This window comes from Heterocephalus glaber, unplaced genomic scaffold (assembly GCF_053883595.1).
Source record: "Heterocephalus glaber isolate CG9 unplaced genomic scaffold, H.glaber_assembly_v1.0 deba00001429, whole genome shotgun sequence".
Classification (NCBI taxonomy): domain Eukaryota; kingdom Metazoa; phylum Chordata; class Mammalia; order Rodentia; family Bathyergidae; genus Heterocephalus; species Heterocephalus glaber.
In genome coordinates, this window is record NW_028258294.1 from 11753283 (window position 1) to 11772665 (window position 19383).

Sequence of the window (19383 nt, forward strand, 5' to 3'; positions counted from 1 at the left end):
GAAAAGAAAAATTGCTTTAAAATTGTAAGGGAACATGAGAAATCAATCCAGCAGCTGCTGGATGATTCAAAGAAGAATAAAATAAGACTGATTGGAGTCAATGAAGAAAGAGGAGAGAGTGCAGATGACATAAAAAAACTGTTCACACAAGTGATGGAAGAAAAATTCCCAAGGAGGGGAAAAGAACTTGACATACAGATAAGTGAGGCATATAGGACTCCAGCTAGCCTTAATCAAAAAAAATCTACACATAGGAATATAACAGTTAGGATTCCAGAAATCCAACAGAAGAACAGAATTCTACAAGCAGTGAGAGAAAAGAAACAAATCACATACAAAGGAAAGCCCATCAGAATCACAGCAGACTTCTCAATGCAAACCCTCAAGGCAAGAAAAGCTTGGAGTGATGTATTTCAAGCCCTAAAGGAAAACAGCCTCCAACCCAGATTGATGTACCCTGCAAAACTATCTTTCAAAATGGATGGAGAAATAAGATACTTTCATGATAAAGAGCACCTCAGGAACTTCATGAATACCAAATTGGCACTCCAAACAATTTTAGACAATACCCTAGGAAAAGACAATGAGGATCACAACCCCAGGAAACCCAGCAGAATGAATCCATAGGGCATGACAAATTAAATGCAAAGGGGGAGAATCCAACAAAAAGAAAAAGTCATGACAAGGCTTTTAAAACTTTTAACTTCATCTCCCTAATGAGTGTATAATTCAATCTTTTTATTGTACTGATTAGTATTTTTCTGATTCTAGAGTTGCACACCATTCCTTGTGCTGTACTGGCTATTTATCATCTTCTTATGTCTACATTTTAATTGGGTTGTCTATTAATGAGCTGTAAGAGTTCTTTATATATTCTGGTCATAGGTTATATGCATTGTAAATATGGTCTGTTTAAGGACTACTTTTCATTTTAATGATGTCATTTAAAGTTCTAAATTTTGATGGAATCTCATTTATCAATTTTTTTCTTTTATACATCATGTCTTTTGTATCCTAGGTAGTTCTTGCCTACCCGGAATTAATAAATATTTTCCCTTATAATTTCTTCTTAAAGTTTTATACTTTTAAGCTTTCTTATTTAGGTTCATAGATCCCTTCAACTTATTTTCATGTATGGAAATAAAGGGTTGAGGTTAATTTTTTATATACAGATACCAGGTGTTCTAGTGCCGTTTGCTGAAAACACTATCTTTTCCTCGGCTCTTGAATTGAGTTTATATTCCATAAAATGCTAATGTTAAATAATCTTTCAAAACTCAGTGGACCATATATGTGTGGTTCTATTTCTAGATTCTCTGTTTTATTCCAATGATCTATATGTCTTTCCTTACACCAACACTGCCTTGATTACTGTAGCTTTAGAAGAAGTCTTAAAATTAGGTACTAAACGTCTTCCAACACTGTTTTTGTTTTTGTTTTTAACTTTTTTAGGTCCTTTGTACTCCTACATAACTTTTAAATTTCAATACCCAATTCTTCCTTTATAGCAAGTATACACAGACCTGAATTTTTATATATATCTTGTGTTTTCTAATTCTGCTAAATTCAAGTACAAGTTCTAGGGGCTCCTAGAGATAGCATAGTATTTTCTCTGTAGATGATCATTTCATCTACATATAAAGATTATGCTTCTGTTGTGCCAATCCTATCCTAATTGTGCCATTTTATTGCCAGACTATTTTGGTGGGGCCTAGGTTTCAAAGTTTAATGGGTAGATAAAGAGTAAGCATATCTGCCCTTGTTCCCCACCTTAAGGAGAAAGCATTGTATCTTCTCCATTCATATAAGGTGTTCTCTCTGGAAGTATGGAGTACATGTCTTTAATCTGTTGAGAAGTTTCTGTTCTACTTCTAGTCTTCTGACAGCTTTTACCATGAACAGCTGTAGAATTTAGTCCAATACTTTTTCTGCAACTACTGACAGGATCATATGGCTTTTTCCTTTCCTCTGTTAAAATGATGACTTTTGGGGGTGGATCTTCCAATGTTGAACCAACACTGCCATCCCTACAACAAAACTACTTTCTACATCCTGCCAGATTGGACTTCTAACAGTTTGTTTTGTTAAACAAATTTCTATGTATGTTCATACTTTTTTCTTCTATTATCTTTATCCAGTTTTAGGATTAGCATAATGTTGAGTTCCTAAAGTGAGGAGAGAAGTGTTCCTTCTTTTTTCTGCTTTGTTTGATATAACTTATCAGTTAAAATGTTTATGAGCCTGCTGTTGTCGTATAGGTAGGTTTTCAAGCTAGGAATATACTTTCTTTAATAGGTGCTATTCAAATTTTATATTTCCTCCAGAGTTAGTTTCATTAATTTATCTTCCAAGGTACTTCTTAGAAGTTGTCAAATTTATTTCAAAAAAGATTTTTGTAATATGCTTTCTATATCCTTTTAAATTCTGTAAAATCTGTGGTAACGTCTCCTAGATCTTAATATTGTAATTTAAAAAATGTATAACTGATATTGTGTAACAGGAAGAAAAGGTCTAAAAGAGCAGGAGAATTGGGAGGGGTAAGGGAAGGGAAAAAAGGGAAAGGAAAAAATATGAGACGAGGAAAAAAATTGAAACAAGGTCTTTGCAAATAGGGAAGAGTGGAGCGGGTGAAGGGAGGGCAAGGGAAGGGGGAAAAAATAAGAACCAAGATACACCATGTAATGGTACAAGATCCCAATGATGAATGTAACTGTATTTTATACCTAAAATGTACCAATAAAGTTAATGGGGAAAAAGACAAAAACAAAAACAAAAAAACTGGGGTCTTCTAAAGTAAAATGTTTTTTGCTTCACAAAGTTGTAAAATAACAAAGAATCTGACCTTTCTTCAGAATAACAGGACAGCAGTTACACCCAGCTGGACCACAACTCATGAACTTGACTTACAACCAATTAAGTGGCTGCTTAGGCCTAGCTTCTTCAACAGAAGAAAAGAAAGACAATGCTTACCTACAAAAATGATTGGGAGTAGAATGGAATGATATACCGTATATAAAGCAGTAAGTTTTTAATCTGACTCATTGTAGAAGCTCAATAAATGTAAATTTCCTGTAAAAAGAAAAGATTAGTTTAAAGACACTTAACATTCACTAAACACCAACCCAACTCCCCACTTTGGTCAGGTGCTATGCATGGTGTGTGGGGTCAAGAATAAAGAGACTTTTTAATATGCAGAGACAAACTTGTTAAGTGGTAGCATGAAACAGATTTACATAAATGGAAATAATAGGCATGGCTAGTAAAATTGGAGTTACAATTAATTTTGACCCAAGCAAAGAATGTCTTATCTGGTTATGATTTGATGTGAGTGAATTTAGAATCTTTCCTCTAGACAGAAGAGAAGCAGGGAAAGCCAGCAAATGAGCCTGTGTTTTTGGAAAGCTAAGAGAGTTCTGATGGGGTTTCCAAAGCTGGGATGAAGTTAAAGGGGAAGCCCTTGTGCTAACATTTTTAGACCCTTATGGAGAAGCTTCATGGTATCAATGTAAGTCCTGAAGAATGAGTAGTGTTTTCTTGATCAAGATTTCTGAAACTTGACACCATTATTGTTTGGAGCTGGTTAGTTTTTTGTTATGGGGCTGTTCTGGACATTGTATGGATGTTCTGCAGCAACTTTGACCTCTACGCACCAGTTGCCAACAGCATGCTCTTTCCTAATTGTGACAACCCAAAATGTCTTTGGACATTGCCAGATGTCCCCTACTCAGAGTCACTAGTGTAGCTGGAGGTGAAAGGAAAATATGCTTCAGGTGAAAGGATCCTTTGAATGAACATTCAGTGATGTGAACAGGCTGGGCATGTTGGTGAAGAGTGGCCATAGTTTGTAGTAAGGAGAGAGAAATAATGATAGAAGAGTCTACAAAAGTGCTTTGAAACTATGTGGGAAATCTTGCTAATAAATCATCTTGGTTTGGAAAATGAGTGGCAAAGCATGAGGTTTCAGAGAAGGAAAGTGATAGGAAGGAACCTCTAGCAGGAAGTGGAAGAGTCAGAGAAGAAGGGAAGAAGGTCCGGGGAGGGATAAAGGGACTCAATTCAGAGAGAATAGAGAGGACAGGGTGGCTGTGTGAGCCTTACTCAGGGAGAATTGAAATTTGGTAGCAACCAGGATGTGGCAGGAGAGGGGTGGAAGGAATCAGATGGGTGAGGGAAAGATATTGTTGCCCTTCATTAGATAAGGAGATAGGAGTAGTAGGAGGAGTAGATCTGACATTTTAAAATGAAAAATAAAACAAAATTTTATAACCAAATAAAAGAATAACAATAGTTATTATACTGTGTATCCTTATCTTTCATGTTTCTGTCTGTGCCTCCATGTGGGCACGGCATGTGGCATTCACTCAATAAATACTTTTTAAAAATAAATTTTGAATTAGCTGGTTCATGTAGAACAAGTAACTTGTTTAATAGGGCAAAGACAAAGATTAGAATAATAATAATAATACTGGTTATTATTTATTTGGCACTGTGTGTCACATGCAAGTTAAGCTTTTGTGTACTATCTCATTTAAGATTCAAACATTCTTAAGAGGTAACTATTACCTTTACCTCCACTTAGAAATTATTTTATTCATCCTATATTTATTAGATGACTACTATGTGCCAGACACTGTTTTCCACATCTAACATATATCTGTAAATATAGTAGAAGGAAAACACTCCTGCTTCATGGAGCTTACATTTCAGTTGGGACATCTTGCTAAAATGACACTCGGGCTTAGCACAATGGGGTAGCCTGTATGGTCTCATAGCTAGTGTATGCTGGCGAGAGACATAGGTGGCAATGTGGCTATTGTGGTAAGCTGCGTTCGCGCCTAGATACAAATGGGAAACTCCATTCCTCGGCAAGCACAAGAGAAGAAAGATTGCCCAGTCCTGGCACAGGAATTCCAGAACCCAGACAGTTAGTATGGCTTCTGGAGTGACAGGATTATTGAATTATCTGGAGTTCATGTAGTTTCTGGACACTTTCATCACCACAGCTCCATGCTGCTAATCAGTCAGGTGTCTCATTCCTCAGTAACAAAGACCTCAAATTTCAGTCATGATTCTATAAGAAATAAGGAGTCAGTGGACAGCTGTGTCCACACAACTTTAGGGGTAACTTGCCTAGATTATAATTTTACACTACTTAGCTGCCCTGGGAGTAAACCAAAATAATATCAGCTGTTAACTCAGTTCAAGTGCATGATTCTTGCCCACAATTAGTCCTGAGCAGACTCATATTCAGTTTAGTTTACCTATTAAGGTTTTCACATGGACTAGGGCAGAGTACTCAATGGCTACTGCTGAGGACATCCTGCCCTAAGTCAGCCTAGAAGGAAAGAACTGCTAGTTTACATGTTCAGGTGAAAGCTTTGTTCTTTCTTGAAAGGAACAGGGTCAGTTAAGCTTTTAATCTCACTCCTCTTGGGTGTGAACAGCTGCTCCTTTGTGCTGTGCAGGCCTTCAGGGTCTGTGCCCAATGGTTTCATCTCTGAGAAAAAACATCCTAAAGCCATGGCAGTTCACATTGGTCATTGTTGTTCACTGCCCCACATTGGGAAGAAAATGCCAAAGTGACTGGACACAATATACACACTTGGCTTTGGGATCCTGTACATTTAAATTAATCAAAAAGCTTTTAGCCACAATGCATTAAACACACCCACCCACCACAATTGAAATAATGACACAAATGTTTTTGCTCATACAATAAGGAGTCTAGAGTGGGCTACAGTTATAGTATGACTGCAGTTTAACAGCATCATCAAAGACCTATGTTGCTGTCTTCTCTCTGTTCTGCCACTTTATGGACCTTGAATTAATGTTGGTTTCATCTGCAGAGTGGTGATGAAATGTGAAAAGACTGCTGCAGTCCCAGTCATTAGTCCTGGGCCAGTAATGGCCGGAGGAGGAAGAATTTTTTTTTCTTTTTTCTTTTTTTAGAAATGAGAAAACTTTCCCAGAAGACTCTTAACAGATTTTACCTAACAGATTTTACCCTCTTGTTGAAAGGGTCAGAATTAGGTCACATGCTTATGTTTAAACAAAGCCTTACCAATAGGGCTGCTATGATTGGCTTATAGATTAACCAGAGTCAACATCTGAGCTGAAATTGGTAAAGCTTCTCCTGAAGCACACGGCTGTGGGAAAAGGCGGAGACCTGAACCAAATCTCATTTCTGTTTAGAAAGAAGTAGAGAGGTTGGAAATGGGTCCTGGCTGGGAAACTAAGAATTTTGCCTCAACAGTTTCCTGTCCAACCCATGTGTGTCCAGTGCTACCCACATTACAAGGCAGGGAATCAACTTCCCCTTGTGTCTTCCTTTACTCAATCCTGCCGAGACATCTGATGCTTTGGATTATGCTAGCTGGGCTGGTCATAAGCTTACTTTGTACTCAGGAAAGAATTTGCTTCCAATGAGCTCCAGGCACTTTTACAGACTGGATGACCTCTGGCCAGATGGAGGATTATTATCTTCCATTTATAGAGGTGGTGTGAGGGTCACAAGGCAGCTCCCAAGGCCCAATCTGGAGGCAGAACACATCCTTCAGTTTCTCCAATAGGAGTGACAGGTTGTCAGGACTGACTCTACCCATGAGGAGGACTTAGGGTGGAGACTTGCAGTTTCTTAACAAAGGCTTCCTTTGTGTAACCAGTTTCTGGAAAAAGCTCTCCAGCAGTTTTGGAGAGGTGCGCTGTACTTAGAGACAGGAAGAGCGGATTAGAAAGGTAGAAATCAGTACTTGCCTATCTTGGCTCATCCTACTTTATTCCCTTGATTTTCAGTAAAATCATATTGAGGACATTGGATACTTTCAAGAAATAGTCCTTTCTCTATGCTGGCCACTGTTCAGGGGGAATGGATATATAGCTGTGTACAAGACCTAGTTCCTAACTTCAAAGAAATCCTGGTGGAGAAAACTCAAAAGAATAGACAAAGACAACACAATGGGCTGAGCAGTCTGGTCTGCGGGAACAGGGCTTCTGGGAGAGCTACTCTGAGCTGAGATTTAAGGGACAGAGAAGAGCAAAATATTGTCAGTTTCCCAGAAAGATCATTCCTTTCTCAAATATTTGAGGAGCATTAATTGTAAAGGATAATTTAAATCATTTGGGGCAAAAAGCATAGATGGTCAGATAAATTTGGGAAAACGACAGAGTAAGCAATCTGCAGGATTTTCAGAGCTTTTAATAAATGTACTAATGATACCCATGAATCTCTAAGAGAGATGCAGAGTATATATTTCCCAATCATGTTTGACCACAAAATCCTTTTCCCCCTCATCTCTCCCAGATGTGTGATTTTAATGCTCGGAAGTTAAAGCACTGTAGTTGAGTTGAGACTGAGGGTAAGAGTGTCAGTGGGTCAGAGGAAAGCCTCATGGTTCTGCACTAAGAAATACTGTGTTCAACTTTTGATACGGCAGCTGTATTTATTTTATGGGCCTATTTGCATTCTTTCCTGGACACTATGGTCTTTCCAAATAGTTTGACTCAGCCAATTGTAGCAAAAATATTCTTCTTGCACTAAATGAGTTAGCAATGGATGTGTGGCTCCATTTTCTGGCTAATGTAATGAGAAGGGAAATGGGGAAAATTTCCTGGACTAAGAAAGGTGCAAGAAGAGGCAGCTGCTCTGCTTCCTCTGGGTATCATTCTCTCTGAAGGTGATAGCTGGAACTGTACAGTCATCTTGCCCCCAGCCTGAGGATGAAGCTGATACCTAGAAAGCAGAGTAGAGACCCAAGCCACCTATGCCTTGATGACAACGCTGAGCTTCTGATTAACCACACCAAGAGTCTGTCCTATCTAATGACTTAACTTTGACTTCTTGTTGTGCAATAATACATTTCCTTACCTTTAAACCACTTTCAGTCAGGTCCTTGTACTATTGGACGTTAGAAGCATTCTGGCTAATGACTTTTCTTTCTTTAATCTTCTCACATATTTTGCCACTCGTACAGATATTTTCTTGACCACGACTTGGAGTCTCAGAGTGTAGAATGAGTTTTCTTGGACTCTGGTGTCTCAGGCAAGAGGCAGTACATCACTGATCCCAAAAGCAAGACTCACTTGGCTTCGGCAATAGAATTGGCTGTGGGCTAATAGTCTAGGGGGACTGGCTAATGTATGTGTTTAGTGAGGTGTGTGTGGGGGGCCACTCTTGAAGACGCTAACCAGGCAGCTGGACTTCAGGAGTCAGAGAATGAAAAGAGAAAGAGGTCACACTGCTAAGTGCTCTGAAAAAGGCCTGAAATCTCACACAAGGTTGGCATGCCACTGGCCCCGCACATCTGCTTTCTACTGTCACCTGAGGCACATGGTTAGAATTTTGGCTGATTTATCATATCTGTCCTCACGTTCCCTCTCTCTGTCTTCAGTACCATCTTCCACATTTTAGTGTTTAATGGCTTTTTTCTTTTGGCTACACTTTTTTAAAAAATTGGTTCAAATTTATTTTTACATATATTCAATAAAATGTTTTTTGAGGGGAGGTTAGTTTTGTTGACATGATTTATTGGCAATTGTGTCTATTAATTTTTAAAAACTATCTTAATTTGTTTTACGAATATACTTTAGTAGTTTTAAATGTGTTTGTTTATATTGTTATGAAATAGCTCTCCAGAACTTTTTCATCTCATGTAATGGTTAATTCTATGTGTCTTCTTGAGTAGGCCATGAGGGGCCACGTGGTGGCCACATTAAACATTATTTCTGGGAATACTATGAGGGTGTTTTCAGAGGTGAGCGTTTGAAGTGAAGGGGATTGCTCTCATCAGCTTGAGTGGGTATTATCTCATCCATTGATGCCCTGAACAGAGCACAAAGAGAAAAAAGGGAGCATTCATCTGTCTGATTGCTTGAATGAAGACATCATCTTCTCTTGTCCTGTGACTGAAATTTATACCATCAGTTCTTCTGCTTCTCAGGCTTTTGGACTCAAACTAGAATATGCCACTGGCTTTCTTTTGTCTCCAGCTAGTAGAAGACGGCTTATGAGACTTCTCAAGACTTCATAGCCCCTAAAGTTACATGAGCCAATTCTGCATGTGAGATGGATCTATCTATCTATCTATCTATCTATCTATCTATCTATCTATCTATCTATCTCTCTCTCTATCTATCTGATAGATAAATATGAAGTAGGGAGATTTTTCCCAAATGGTTGGAAAACCAAGAGACAGAGGGAGAAAGGAGGGAAAGGGGGCAGAAAAAAATGAATTGAAGAAAAGAATGAAAATAAAGCTTTTGCAAAGGAGAAGGGGACCAAAAGTTGGAAGGAGCAGGGAGGGAGGAGAGGGATAGGGGATAAAAAAGTTAAGATGTGTCATATATATGCAAACTCCTCATGATAAATGTAATCATTAAGTACTGTAAACATGTACCAATAAAAAAATAAAAAACATGTTATAAATTTCCAAAAACATTTGAAACTCTATACCTATTAAACAACTCCCTCTCTCTTCCATCTTACCCCAGAAACCACCATTAAACTTTCTGTTCCCATGAAATCACCTATTTAGATAACTTATAAAAGTGAAATTATTCAATAATTGCCTTTTAGTGACTGGCTTACTTTACTTAGCATAGTATCTTCGGTGCATCATGTGGAATAGTATCTAATTGTGTGTGTATTTCATATTTTTTTAATTCATTTATTGGTCTGTGGATATCTGATTGCTTTCTTGGCTATTGTGCTTTAATATCATTTTTACCCATTGGTGTAACTGATGTTAGGTTTCTAATTCTATTGCATATGTTTAATTTTGATCCAGTCTCTCCATAGTGACTTATGGAAGGGAATACCCCAAAAGTACCTCATTCTCATAAGGATAATCTTTTTCTTTTCCCACTAAGTTTATTTGTACATTTTAGGTATAAAATATAGTTACATTAATCATTGGGATCTTGTACCTTTACATGATGTATCTTGGTTCTTATTTTTTCCCCTTCCCCTGCCCTCCCTTCATCCCCTCCACCCTTCCCTAGTTGCAAAGACCTTTTTTCCATTTTTTTTCCTTTTCTCATATTTTTTCTTTTCCCTTCTTTCTTTTCCCCTACCCCTCCCACTTCCCCTACTCCTTTAGACCTTTTCTTCCTATTACACAATATCTATTATACATTTTTAAAATTGCAATATCAAAATTTAGAGGACATCACCACAGATTTTACAGAATTTAAAAGGATACAGAAAGCATGTTACAAAAATCTTTTTTGAAATAAATTTGACAACTTCTAAGAAGTACCTTGGAGGGCTGGGGATTTAGCTCAGTGGTTCTGGCGCCTGCCTCACAAGAGCAAGGACCTGAATTTGATCCCCAGTACTGAAAAAAAAAAAAAAAAAAAAAAAAAAGAAGTACCTTGGAAAACAAATTAATGAAATTGACTCTGGAGGAAATATAAAATTTGAATAGCACCTATTAAAGAAAGTATATTCCTAGCTTGAAAACCTACCTATATGAAAAAAACAGGGTCATACACATTTTAAATGATAAATTATATCAAACATTTAAAGCAGAGGAAAGAAGGAACACTTCTTCCCTCATTTTAGGAAATCAACATTGTGCTAATACTAAAACTGGATAAAGATAATAGAAGAAAAAAGTATGAACATAGATAAAAATTTGTTTAAGAAAACAAACTATTAGAAGTCAGATCTGGCAGTATGTAGAAAGTGGTTTTATTATAGGGATGGCAGTGTTGGTTCAGCATTGGAAGATCCACCCCCAGAAGCCATCATTTTAACAGAGGAAAGGAAAAAGCCATATGATCCTGTCAGTAGTTGCAGAAAAAGTATTGGACTAAATTCTACAGCTGTTCATGGTCAAAGCTATCAGGAGACTAGAAGTAGAACAGAATCTTTTCAACAGATAAGCCATGTACTGTATACTTCCAGCAAAAAAGCCTTATATGAATGGAAAAGACACAATGCTTTCTCCCTAAGGTGGGGAACAAGGACAGATATGCCTACTCTTCATCTGACCACTAAACTTTGAAACATTGGCCTAAACCAAAATAGTCTGGCAATAAAATGACACAATTAGGATAGGATTCACAAGGTAGAAGTAAAATCTTTATATGTAGATGAATTGATCATCTACAGAGAAAATACTAAGAAATCTCTAGGAGCTCCTAGAACTTGTATTTGACTTTAGCAGGATTAGAAAACACAAGGTATATATAAAAATTCAGGTCTATGTATACTTGCTGTAAATGAAGAATTGGATATTGAAATTTAAGTTATGTAGTACAAAGGACCTAGAAAAGTAAAAAGAAAAATAAACAAACAGTGTTGGAAGACACTTATTACCTAATTTTAAGACTTCCTCTACAGCTACAGTTATCAAGGCAGTGTTGGTGTAAGCAAAGACATATAGATCAATGGAATAAAACAGAGAATCTAGAAACAGATCCACATGTATATGGTCTACTGATTTTTGAAAGACTATTTAACATTAACATTTTATAGAACATAAACTCAACTTAAGAGCAGAGGAAAAGATAGTGTTTTCAGAAAATGGTACTAGAACACCTGGTATCCATATGTAAAAAATTATCCTCAACCCTTTATTTCCATTCATAAAAATAACTTGAAAGGATCTATGAACCTAAATATGAAAGACCAAAACTATAAAACTTTAAGACGAAATTATAAGGGAAAATTTTCATGAATTTAGTGTAGGCAAGAATTTCCTACGATACAAAAACCATGATGTATAAAAGACAGAAATTGACAAATGAGATTCCATCAGGATTTAGAACTTTAAATGACATCATTAAGAAAATGAAAAGTATTCCTTAACCAGAACATATTTATAATACATATAACCTATGACCAGAAAATATAAAGAACACTTACAGCTCATTCATAGACAACCCAATTAAAAAGTAGACACAAGAAGATGAGAAATAGCCAATATAGCACAAGGAAAGGTGTGCAACACTAGAATCAGAAAAATACTAATCAGTACAATAACAAGATCGTGTTATACACTCATTAGGGAAATGAAGTTAAAAGTTTTAAAAGAACAAATGTCAGCTTAGTTGTGAACCAGTTAGACCTGTCTAATACTGCTAATGTAAATGTAAAATGACAAAACCATTTTGGAAAACAATATAGAAATTTCTTGAATTACTGTTAAGAACCAACAGTTCTGTTCTTAAGATTTTATTTAAGAGGAATGAAAACACATGTTCACAATAGATTCGTACATACAAGTTGACTATCACTTATCTGAAATTCTTGGGACCAGAAGTGTTTCAGATTTTCATTTAAAATTCACTTGATCTGCCAAGAGGATAGCGATTCCTGCTTTTTTTTTGGTTCCTGTGCCATAGAATATTGTTTTCTACCCTTTAGCTTTCAGTCTATGAGTTTCTTTTTGAATTAAATGTGTTACTTGTATGCAGCATATTGTTGGGTCTTGCTTCTTGACCCATTCTGCCAGTCTCTTTCTTTTGATTGGTGAATTGAGACCATTAACATCGATGGTTATAACTGAAATGTATTGACTTGTCATTGTCATGACTTTTTCTTTTTGTTGGATTCTCCCCCTTTGTGTTAATTTCTTATTGCACCCGACAGATTCATTCTGCTGGGCTTCCTGGGGTTATGATCCTCATTGTCTTTTCCTAGGATATTGTCTAAAAGTTTTTGGAGTGCTGGTTTGGTATTTGAGAAGTTCCTAAGGTGCTCTTTGTCATGAAAGTATCTTATTTCTCCATCCATTTTGAAAGATAGTTTTGCAGGGTGCATCAATCTGGGTTGGAGGCTGTTTTCCTTTAGGGCTTGGAATACATCATTCCAAGCTCTTTTTGCCTTGAGGGCTTGCTCTGAGAAGTCTGCTGTGATTCTGATGGGCTTTCCTTTGTATGTGATTTGTTTCTTTTCTCTAACTGCTTGTAGAATTTTATTCTTCTGTTGAGTTTCTGGAATCTTAACTATTATATGCCTAGGTGTAGATTTTTTTTGATCAAGACTATTTGGAGTCCTATATGCCTCAGTTATCTGTATGCCAAGTTCTTTTCCCCTCCTTGGAAAGTTTTCTGCCATCACTTCTGTGAACAGTTTTTTTATGTCATCTGCACTCTCTCCTATTTCTTCATTGACTTCTATCAGTCTTATGTTACTCTTCTTTACATCATCTAGCCACTGCTAGATTGATTTCTCATGGTCACTTACAATTTTAAGGAAATTTTTCTTTTCCTGGTCACTAATTGCAATCTTATCTTCTATGTCTGAAATTCTGTCCTCACATTGGCTCATTCTGCTGTGTAAACTTTCAATGGAGTTTTTAATCTTCTGGAAATCTGTTTGCATCTGTTTTATGGATTCCATTTGTTTCCTATGTTGGGATTCCATCATGTTCCTAAGAGCCTATATTTTTTTTTTATCTGTGTCCTCTCTAGATTTATTAATTATGTCTTGCACTATGGGCACAATCTCTGCTGTTATCTGAGAAATTATTTCTGATTTCATTTTTTCCAGATCCTCTTTTGTTGCCAGTTCAGGGAGTCCAGGTGGTTAAGTATCAGAGTATTTCATCTTGTTTACCTTTGGGGTTGCTGTAGGTGATCTGGAAGTCTGGTTTTGTGACTTGTTTCTCATTTTGAAGGGGGGTGGGGGTGGGGGTGGGTGCATGGGTGGAAGGGGTGCTGCTGGCACCTGGGCGGCTCACCTCCTCTGCTGCTGGGGAGGGGGGTGGTATGGCAGCCTGGAAGCCTCCTCCTGGGCGCAGGGAGAGGCTCCCCTCCTCTTTGCTGGGGGTGGTGGTATGGTGGCCTGGAAGCCTCCTCCTGGGCACTGGAAGTGGCTCACATCCTCTAATAAGGATAGTCTTGCTAATAATTTCTTTCAAGAAAAAAAATTTATTTAGAAAAAACTCCCAATTCCTATGTGTTTTATGTATAGCTAAAAAATGGTTAAAGTAAAAGTTAAATACATTTTTTTTTTTTGTACCAGGGATCGAACTCAGGTCCTTGTGCTTGTGAGGCAGGCAGCAGAAACACTGAACTAAATCTCCAGCCCTTATATACATTTTTTAATGTAACTACTCCATTGCAATTTTACTTTGTGGCCATAACCTTAGCTGAAATGTAAACTCATTTAAAAACTCATTTTCTTGCCCATAAAAGGTAATACAAGCTCAGCATAAAGTATTTTTAAAAAGCTATTGAAACTACTGTTAAATGAGGTCGTATTTTGTGCAGGATACCTGAAGTAGGCATGTATAATATTTCAGGGGTAGACTGGTGAGAGGACATCTCTTCCCCTGTGCCCAATAGTGCACACCATAATTTACTCACCTAGGAGAGGGGGCTGGTTAAAAGTGAAATGATCCCCCTCCCCTCCCCCTGCACTCCCAGAGGAGAGTGGAGCAGAGCAAGTGCAGCCACTTGGTTGGTTCTTTCCTTGCCCTGGAGCATGCAACGGCCCCTCAGCTGCAGGAACACGCTGCACGGGCAAGATGTCCTGTCAGAGTTGGAAAAAAAGGCATACTCTTGCCTCACCATTTTCCCTGTCATGCTTAGGCTTACTACATCTTCATAGACAAACCTAACTAACCTCTGCATTTCTAGCAAAAAGAATATTTATAAACACTGGAGTCCCTTGGTTCTTGAAGCCAATAAAACCAAGGCCATAGAACAAGCCTGGTTTTGTAGGACTTTGAAAAGCTCATTTCCCTGTTACTCATTCTAAGAACTAAGCAAATCCCCCTTTCCCTTTATGACTCTGCTACAGAATTTGAGTTGATAACAAATCCATTTCTCTGTAGTTTCTTTATTTTTATTTTCACTTAAAAAAAATCTCTGGTTTACAGCTGAGGAAATTGAAAGAACTGAAATATTTTGCCCAATGCCTGTCATTTGAGCAAAAAAGTCAGAGATAAAACTGAAGTAGCTGTCAGCTTAAGTGGAAAGAATACAATGGGATTTGGAACTTGGCAAAGTTCCTTATCAGTTTTGAGTTTCACTTTTCACATCTAAAATGAGGATCATGGTAACTACAAGGACTGCTGTAAGGATTAGAAATAATATATGCAAAGTGTAAGTACAATGGCTGGCTCTTGATGGGTGGTCCATATCTGGTAGTGATTATAACTGTGCTGTTTGACTCCAAAACTTTTGAACTTTTGTTGCAACAGTACCCATCCCACAGAAATGTATAATGATAGAAAAAAAAAGAAAAGAAAAGAAAAACAGTATAAATCATCCATGGTTGCATCCCCCAGTACCAAAAGGATTAGCATTTGGTGGTTGCCTCCCTCTCTTTTCCTTACTTCTTTTTTTCTGTGAAAGATTTCCCTGCTTGATGTAATCACACTATATAGACAATTTACTAGTTTCTTCTCATGTTTCATCTTATGCTAGGGTGAACTTAATGTCCACTTTCCTTTCTTTGGGTTTTGTGGGTGCCAGCAGCCTTGCAGGAAGCTCTTTGGGAAGCATGGATCTCTTCTTGGTGGTAAGCAAATGCTCCTCATCCCAAAGAGAGGCAGGGATGTGAGACCTTGAAGACTTGGGATGCCTTAGCATCGCCAGGGGGCACATGGCCTCTGATGTCTTGGCAACTCCTGATTCTTGTCCCCTGTGAGGTTCAGCTGTACTTTCTACCCTTAAGTTTTGGGAGATCATTCTACATTCTTTTAATAAATTTTCCCTTTTGCTTACATCAGTTTAGGTGGGCTTCAGATGAAAGAGACTTGATTGTGCTTCAAATGAAATACTTGGATGTAAAGTTCCTAAACCTAGACCCTTTTCATTACATTCAGAATTTCTTCAATAGGAAGAATCCCCTCTTCTCAAAAGCTAGGCCAAAGCCTGCCACCTTGTCTTTGGCATTTTCTTTACTTCATCCCAACTCCCACCACATCCTAACCTGTCCTATGGAGTACCTAACACGTCCAATGGAGTTGGTCTTCTATCTTGCTTTTTATAAATTAAAAAATACTCTTGTATTTGTCCCTTTTTTCTATTCCTCTCATCACCTCTAGGTCACTGCTTCTCAATGAGACAATTTTAAGGACCTTCTTATGAGTTTCCTGGTCATTTTCTCCTCCATCCTATCAAAGATCTTCAATGTTTGCTTTTACACACTGAATTTGTACCATATTTATCACCTGAAACTTTAGACTTTTTATCACAAGGTACCTAAGTACCTAGCTTCACATTGTTACTTAGGCTTTCTACCCTTGGAGGTCAACCTGTACAGACCGCATCACCTGTGCTTTGGTTTCTGGTTGAATTCAGCCAGTTGGGAGCTCTGGTAGACATCAGAAAGAGGAAATAGAAGTCAGAGTACTTATCCCCTGGTTCCTCTCCTTCAAAGTCACTTCAGAATGGGTGCCTCTTTTGACCAAATGTCATTGCTTATCTTGAGGTAGTATCTATAATTTTCTGTCCTTCCAGATTTTGGTAATCTTTCTCTTCATCCCTTCAGGCTTTGGTTTACTAGTCATGAGTTCCTGCTGTATTGTTGCTAGTTGTGGGTTCACTCTCCTCTGTAGGAACTGACCATAACTTTATGAATAATCCTTTAAAAATAAATGCTCCTTGAATTATCTTAAATTAAATGTGCCGTTCTGTCCAGTTGGGTCTTGCCATTGATATAAGACATAACAATAATGGTAGTGTTATGTCTTATGCCTAGATGTTGCCCTAGAGCCTCATGTACTCATCAGTAGGGCTTTTAGGAGGTGACTGGATCTTAGGTGTGTGATACTGGATTAGTCCACTGGTGAGTTTATAGCTGGGTGTGATGTTGGGAGGTGAAGCCGGGTGGGAAGAGGTGGGTCACTGTGGGTTTGGCCTGGAAAGGGTAGCTATCTCACACTCCTGCTTTGAGAATAAGATGCTTTAATGTGCACGTTATGTTAAAACAGTGTCTGGTACATAGTGAGAACTTAGTAAATACTATTAGGATTATGTTCTATCACTTCTTATTTTGCCTTTTACTAGTAGATTAACTAGGCAACATCCTCTTTTTTAATACTCCCTTTTATAGTTTATATCTAGATGTATCCCCAAAGCCTCATGTGTTCATAGGTAGGGCTTTTGAAGGGTGGCTGGATTACAGGGGCACTACAGCTGACTTGCCTTTAGGAGGCAGAGGCTGCTCAGAAGAGGCAGGCCACTACGAGCATGACCTGGAAGGGTATTCTCTTTCCTGCTCCTCCCCTGAATCTCTGCTTCCTGGGCATCATGAAGTGAGCAGCTTTTTCCCCACTAGTCACCTCTGCCATGCTGTCCTGTCTTGGAGCCAGTGGACTATGGACCAAAATCCCTATAAAGTCTGAGCCAAAATAAACCTTTCCTCCTTTATAATTTGTGGGGGCTGGGTATAGTGGCTCAGTGATAAGAAAGTGACTAAGACACTCCCTACACTTTCTCACTACCATTCCTTGGAGATGCTATTTTGGCTACCAGGAGACCACCCATATTCTTTTTCAACTCATTCCTCATACTCTACTTAAATATCTTCTTATTTAAGCTTCTTTCTTAAGCAGGTAATGAGCACCATGTCTTCGATGTCCCCGTCACCCTTCTTATACTTCTAGGTGCTTTTTATATTCTGTTTCTGAGGTTTATATGTGCTCACAGGTATTATTTTTTCCACTACACACTTAGCTCCTTTCAGAGAGAGATTCATGTTGCTTTTCTGCTTAAACCATCCAATGACTTTCTCCCGCACTTAGAATAAAACCTGCCCTCTCACCAGTGTCTACAAAATCAAATCATCTAGCTCTACCTGTCTCACCATTCATGTAGATTCCTGGAACTGAGCTTGTTTCTTCATTCGGGTCTTTAACTGACTGCTTCCTCTGCATGGAAGGATATTTCTTCAGAGCTCTGCAGGACTCAGACCTCAGCTTTTATGCCATAGCTCCATATTTTGACCCCTCCATCTTTTGTGTGGTCACTCCTCATTTTATCTCCCCACCATTTATATTTTTCTTCATAGCTGCTTTTATGTTCTGTTTGTTATTTTCTTAAAACAGCATTATTGAGATGCATTTTATCTGTTTAATGTATATAATTCAGTGGGTTTTAGGATATATACAGAGTTATGCAACCATCAGATCAACCTAAGTTTAGAATATATTCATCATCCTAAAAGAATCTTGGCACCATTAACAGTAGAATTTTGTCCCATCCCTCCTCCCTGCCTTACCCTTCAGCCTGTGGAAACCATTGATCTGCTTTTTGCTTCTATAGATTTGGCTTATCTGGATCTTTTATATACACAGAACGATATCATATGTGGTCTTCAGTAACTGGTTTTTTTCACTTACTGTAATGTTTTGAAAAGCCATCTAGGTTGTAGCATGAATCAGTACACCATTCCTGGTATGGGTATACCAAATTTTATGTGAATTTAAATTAGTTTATAGTCATTGCACTGTTTGTGGTTTATTTTTATTGTTTGTATTCTCTCCCCTCCCCCATAAGAGATAAGGGGCCTTTTCTGTGTCCATCTTATTTGTTGCTATAAAATCACAAACATGGTCATGGTAGAGTGGCCATGTTTCTGTGTTATGCTACTGAGACACAAAGGAGCACACTGAAGTTGGAACATACTGCAGAGAAGGGAGCAGACCTCTGTTCCCAGGGCTAAGAACAGAATCCCACACAGGATAGGCCCTTCTAGAATGAGAAGTTGCTCATTGCAGAAGACTGGGCAGTAGCAGTGGGAAGGACACCATAGGGGCTCCTGTGTAGCCACTGTCTTCCAGTGTCTTCCAGAAAGCGTCTCCCTCTCCTGCTGGTGGCAGACTACCCTTCTCCTCTTCCTCATTCGGGCTGGGAGGCTTGAGCTCCTGTCACACTGGGAAGCTGAGTTTCAGGCAGAGAGGAGGCCATTCTGCCCAGAGAAGCAGAGACAAGCAGACACAAGGGGCTGTCAAAGACAGCCCCAGACCCTGGCTCCTTATGCCTTAGATCTCCTCATTTTTCCTTTGACTCTGAGCTTCTCCGGATCTTCCCAGGTAAACAGGTCAATAAACTCCTTTGTTGCTTTGGCCAGCTTGGCTTGGCTTCCTGTTTTTGCTACCAGAGTTCTGATGAATACAAATAGGCCATTACTTACCTAACCGGTCTGGTCACAGAAGTATCACAAATCTAATTTAAACATGAGAGCAGAGATACAATGTGACATGCTGATGGTCACACAGCTTTAAAGTTGCAAGACAGGCCTGGAGACTAGGGTCTCTGGCTGCCAGTTCTGTGTTCTTGCATATTGGTCCACAATCCCTATACTGGCTTTGGGAGGAAAAAGTGACATTCACTCCTGGGTGCTTTGGTTGTACATCAGGTGCCCAGCACAGTACCTGAAGTGTTTACTTTAGAAATGAACATTAATGTGACCAGGTCACACAG